We start from the raw sequence: 6,751 nt of genomic DNA, 5'->3' as shown, positions 1-6,751 counted from the left end.
TTTTGTGCTCATCCTTGGTTGCATGACCCCATTTATCTATCCGTGTGTGTGTGTTTCCGTGTGCCATTCATTGCTATTGGTCTACTTGTTTCCCTTGCGAATTTGTGAATCTTTTTCAACATTATTGACTCTTGCTAACATTTTACATCAAATGTTTGTGCCACTATCCTCATCGAGCCCCACCATAAGCTTTATTTGTGTAAGTGTGAGAAACCGACAAGAATTGGTACCAATTGTGTTATTTCCTTGTCCACATTGGAGTGATCATTGATCCACTTTCAACTTCGGTCAAGGTACATTTGGTATTCGTTCTTCTCTTTCTATCACTCACATTTTTCTCTTGGAGTGATGGATAGGAAAGGCATTTCATCTTCGGTCTACAACAACAACTACGAGTTCGATGCCACGAACAACTCCGCCTACGCCAAGATGCAAGCTCAAATGGAGGAGATCAAAGCCCTCATCAAGTCCTACAAGCGGCCTTCCTCATCTTCGAGAAGATGCTCAAGAGCACATGCCTTTGAGCTACCATCTTCGGCAAGGTCACATCGGCATCGAAACCATCACCACCACGAACGTGAAGGTCACGAGCTCAACACCAACAATCGCTCAATGACTTCACCATCTCCCTTGGCATCTTCGCCAAGCGACTTCAAGGCATCTTCGCCTTCGGATATACGACATCTTCGCCAACAAGCACCTCAAGACTACGCTCAAGAGAATCTCCCCAAGCTCAAGTCCACGACTTCCACGAGCTACTACGACCTCGACATCGACCATGAGATTCCTTTCTATGGGACTCTAGAACCCGAGGAGTATCTCGAGTGGGAGCGTTTGATGGACGAATACCTTAAGCTACATCAAGTTCCTCCCGAAGATCAAGTGAAATGCGCCACAAGAAAATTCCACGACTACGCGTCGACATGGTGGCTTCACACACCTTCGGAGACCTACGACATGAGTTAGCCCAAGACGGAGAGAGCTATGCGGCGAGAGTTCATGCCTCCAACCTACACAGAACAACTTCTACGCCAATTGGAGAACACCACCCAAGGATCCAAGTCCATCGACGAGTACTTCAAGGAGGTGAAGAAAGCCTTGCGACGAGCCGGTGTGGACGACACCATTTCGATGAAGTTCCACTTCATGATGGGATTACACAACGACATCTCCAAGACGATCTTCCTCGAGAACTACAAGTCCCTCGACGACAACTACATTGGTGCTCTCAAGGCGGAACAAGAACTCATGAAGGCCAAAGCTTCTCCACCCCAAGTTCACTTCGCGACGACCAAGCTCCATGAGAACGAGCATGAGGCTAGTACCACCATGATGTCCAAGCCCGACGAGCTCCAAGACGATGCTCCCAAGTTCGACTTCACCGCCATGCCTCTTTGTGGCATTGATGATGCCGAGTCCTCCATGAATCTTTTTCAAGACGGTGCGGCGACGACTACGAGTATGGAGACAATCAAGGAACATGCTTTGGAGGCGAGCAACATGGTGACGATCAAGGATGACGTTTCCATCTTAGGAGGCGAGAGTGATGATGTGCCATCTTCGGCCTTCATCCATGGTGACGGCAATGAGATGGTTGAGCATGGGATTTTCCCTTCGACCATGGCGACGTATGATGACTTGAGAGACTTTTGCCACCATATTGAGAGTGAGAGTGACTTCACCACTAGCCACATATATGATGTGTTACCCAAATTCCCATGTAAGGAGAGCCACAACCCCCACCACTTGAGTGAGATGAGTGACTCCACCATACGTGAGATTGAGTGCACCTATTTTGTGGGAGTGAGTGAACCACCACATAGAGAGAGTGAGATAGTTGATAGGTCATGTGAGGCCACTTTCAACACTAATGACTTGACCTCTACCTCTATTGTGTCTTCTCATTTGGTGCTAGGTCCCTTATATGATGACACACTGATTCTCGACGACTTCGTCCTACCTTTGGACAAGACGATGGCCATGGTGGAATATGATGCACCCCCCACATGGTTCCATCACAATGATGATCTTGACCACCATAAGGTCTTACCCACCTCACCTACACCACGTGAGTGGAATGACAAAGGTAACATAGGTGAAGGTGATGCTCTTGTCCCACTAGTGGACTATCATGACATTGATTGCTTGCATGATGTTGATCAACCTATTTCCATGCTTCATGCTAGTGTGACTTCCCCATGCGATGATTTACCCATTTATGATGAGTATGATGATTGCCATGTGGAGTCTATTAGTTGTGACGCCATGTTACATAGGATTTCTTGTGCTAATTCTCTCGATCACATCATGTTTGCCAATCCGCTTGACTTGTCATATGCTATGCATGAGATCGACCACATGTCATATTTGCAATATCTTCATAGTGACTATGCATATGCCATTAAGATTAACCCAATTTGCACTTATGGCATAGATGACAAGCCTATGGTTATTGGCATTTGTTTCTCTTGTGATGATATTGACATGCTACCTTTGCATCATTTATCTCATATGCCATGCCATAACCATCTTGCTTCGGATATGCATTGTTTTGGGTGTTGCCCATTTTCTCCATATGATGTTTCAAATATTGCACATGAGGAGACCCCCATAGTTTCCTCATATATTTTAGGAGACTGTGATCACTCCCACCCATTGCATGATCCCAATACTTGTGTGCACCATATGCTTCCCATGAATAAACATGGTATTGATGTGCCATATAATTGTATGCTCAATTTGCATCCCCATCGTGTTGTACATAACAACTATTCTTTCATGATGGATGACATGTTCCTATACCATGCATCAAATTTCTTTGAGCGATGCTTATCTTGTGCTAACTCACACATGCACATACACATCATGATGGATGATGTGTACATTTGCCACACACACAATTTCTTTCGCTTGTGTATTTGTTGTGTAGGTACCCATGCTTACTTGTCAACCTCACAATACCATGAGTTGACAAAACGAGCTCTAGAGAGAAACGATGCCTTGGGATACCATGGATTGTCCTTCCCACCGCTCTCTTCATGCGAACTCTTCGCGCATTTCTTCTACATGACTCTCACTTGGCTATGGATTATTGTCCATTACATATTATATGCCCATGTTGCCATGTTTACTTTGCATGATATGCTCATTCCTATGCATTTGCCATGCATTTGTGACCCATGCTTTGCATTACACATGATGATTGATTCTAGTACTTCTATGTGTACTTGCAAGCTTGGTGGAGATATCACTTATTATTGCCATGTTTTCTTTGAGCCCCATGCCTATGATGATACTATGATCTTGCTTTGTGTTCGTGCTTGCGATATGTCATGTGCATTGTCTATGCCTATTATTTGCTCACATGACATGATTGCCATGAATTCTTCTAGTATGTTGCATCTTCGCACTACTAGCTTGCACGACTTGATTACTATGATTGCTTGCCTTGTTGCATCACCCATGATTCATACTTGCTCATTACATACGGTTGATGACAACCATTTACATGCTTTGCACATGATTGTTATTATTTCTTGTCATATATCTCCATGTGTTGCATCTCTCATGCTAGATGATTTGCCATGTATTGTTTATCTACCATGTATTTCTTGTCATATACCTCGTGCCATGAATATTGCCTTGGTTGCATCATATTGTTCATGCACTTGTGCTACTAATGGTTATGTGCAAAAGAAGAGAACCATCATGATGGATGGTGTGTTTATCTACCATGCGCATACGTTCTTTGTTTTGTTGTGTGCATGTGTAGGATACTTGGACTTTGCGTCGACTTCCACATCACGTGAGTTGACCATTCGAGCTCTTGAGAGTGAACCACCTTCTACCATGACGATTCTACATCACACTTGCTTGTGTTTCGGTATTGTGAAGAATGAACAAGGACACGCCTTCAAGGTGACATCTTTCTTGAGCATGGATATTGCAGATCATACTACTTGTGTTGCTTGCACCATGAGACTTCTTGGTCATCTTGGACCACTTGATTGCACTCTTGTTAGAGATCTTGCTTCGACTTGTCATTTTCACTGTTCCATGCATCATGATATATATGCCTTGTGGGTTGCATCCAATTCTCGGATTACTTGCTCCTATCATATGTTTGGTTGCAACAATGTCACTTCTTCACATATGCCATGTCCCATTGCTTGTCACGTGATTGACTTGACTGCCTCACACATGATGAACAATTGCTCTTTCTATTGTGTTGAGTGCCATACTATCTTCACTACACCCTATGCACGTTATGCTTGGATTGTCTTGCACTAGACTCATGTGTTTAGACACTTCATTTTATTTGGTGTTGTGAATGTTTCCTATGCCTACCATAGACCATTTTTCGAGTGCTATATGCATGATTCCTATGACCATGAGGTAGATGCTTATTCTCTTCTCACACACATTTGCATTGCTACCTCACATTTACATGCTTGTTTCCATGATGACCTTCACTATGTTCAACTTATGTGCTTACATGCCATGTCACCATCCGTTGTCACACCATATGCTATGCTTGATGACGACACTTGTTGGGTGAATCACCTCTTGAATGCTTGGTTTTGCACTAACGCTAACCACATTTGTTTTTCCTAGTGTTTGTTGTTCTTGCTCCTTTTGAAGGAATCACTAGATGGTGCGACATTGGAAAGTGCCCATTTCGAGCTTCAAGATGACGAGAACTTGGTGATCGACCAATTCTACATGGCGACGCCATCTCTTTCCCATGGTGATTTGGATTTCGATCCTAGCTTGGATCTTTCCCAAGGGGGAGGGGATGATGCGGAGCATCCTACGGACATCACCATGTCAAAAGTCCATTTGGCAAGTGACACGTGCGACATCTACTTCACACACACAAAGGTGAATCATCTCCTTTACATGTGTTCACTTGAACCTCTTAAGGATGGCATACTACTTGACACTCCTCCCGTGTGCATGCATAGGTATTGTCGGAGATTCATGGATGTTGAGGAGGAGTGCAAGCGCCAAGGAACGACTATACCGTCCGCGAGGGAGGCATGTAATAGAAGACGGAAGAAAGGAGAAGAAGAAGACGGAGAGGCTGCAGGAGCCACACCGGACATCCGGACCGCCGTCCGGATCATCCGGGCTCAGCCGGATCATCCGGGTCCCCCTCCGGATCATCCGGGTAATTGCGTCCGAAGACATCCGAAGCTTGCAGAATCTCCACGGCGGAGCCGGATCATCCGGACGAGGTCCCGGATCATCCAGACGACGCCCGGATCATCCGGACCCCCATCCAGATCATCCGGCCTTGCCTGCGTGCATGCTTCCGGGCTGAGGCCCATGTACCTGTTTCGCCCCCTCACTTACCCCTTCGCCCGCTAGACTATAAATAGACCTCCTCCACCTCCTTTCTAGGGTGACCGTTGTGATAGCTCATTTGAGAGATACAGCTACGCTCATCCATATCGGATCTACTCCACGAGAGAGACCGCGGCCTTTACGGAGAAGATCCCTTTGGATTCAAGCCCCCTTTCTAAGGGAAGATTCCCCCGTGGATTCAAGACCTCCTCACGGAGAAGACCGGTTACCTCTTCTATCGTCCGTTCATGACTTTGGATCTTGCCTCTTCCTTTGTGTTCATGGATTTAGCACATGTGTGATCATATTTGTTGGTTTCTCGTGTTCCTCTCGTGTCTTTCCCCTCGTTTCCATCCTCGTGTTCTTCGTGTTCATCGCGGGATCCGCTCCTATCGTGAAAGATCGGGCCACTAGGGTTCTACCCTACATCAAGTGTTCTTGATATTTTCTTTTTGTGTTTAAAATTATTTTCAGAAGGTGAAGCTTGTCTTGAGGAGCACCAGGAGGCTTGTGAACCTCATCTACACTAAGGCAAGCCACAACAACATTTTCATGATGCCATTTCAATATTTGTGATTTTCTTACTTGCATGAAATGATTAGTCCATGCATTTAAATAATTATTGAGTTATTTATATTCTGTTAAATATTGGTTAGTTGTTATGCTTCATTTACAGAATGATTGAAACTAGTTTAGTGGATAAAGCAAGTTAAGATTTATTTGAGGTGATGATAGGAATAATTTTGTTATGCATGTTAGTAATTATTTAAAGCTATGTTTTGCCTTTATAGATTGATGAAAATTTATTAGAAAATAATCTGTTAAATACTTGTTTAATCATATTACTTGTCTTACAGAATGTTTGAACCCAACTTAGTGATAAGGAAATTAAGAGTTGTTGATAGTGAAACCTTTTTGACAAGCATATGAGAAATTTATCAGAGTTACTTTCTTGCGTAAGAAATTAATAAAACTTGTTGCAAAATATTTTGGTTAAGTTGTGAGTCATTTTGAGCAAGTAGAGTAATTTGAGTTGTTGACGTTTATGCTTGGTGTGTATAAGGATAACATCGGTCATTTTTATCATTATATGATGCATGTGTTGTTTTGCATTTCATGGCATGCTATGACACCGGTCATTTTTAGTTTAAAGTTAAACCTGAATATAACTCAACTTGAATATACCATTGACTGGGTCATGGTGCCGCTGAATCGAGTTTCTTTCCAGTGCAACCACATTTGCCTTTGTGGGAAGGCCTTGATTCGGTCCATTGACACGGCCTCTGGTCGGTGCCTCCATCTAGGGAAGGTTATGTCGTGCTTGCCCTGGCCCGGTAAGCAGACATAATCTTCTGTGCTCATTGATGAGATTATGGTACCTAGTCCCCGAGTGGGAGTGTCCCCG

Source organism: Triticum urartu, chromosome 3A (assembly GCF_056163025.1).
Source record: "Triticum urartu cultivar PI428250 chromosome 3A, HENAU_Tu73, whole genome shotgun sequence".
NCBI classification, from domain to species: Eukaryota; Viridiplantae; Streptophyta; class Magnoliopsida; order Poales; family Poaceae; genus Triticum; species Triticum urartu.
Note: the sequence above shows the minus strand (reverse complement) of the source record.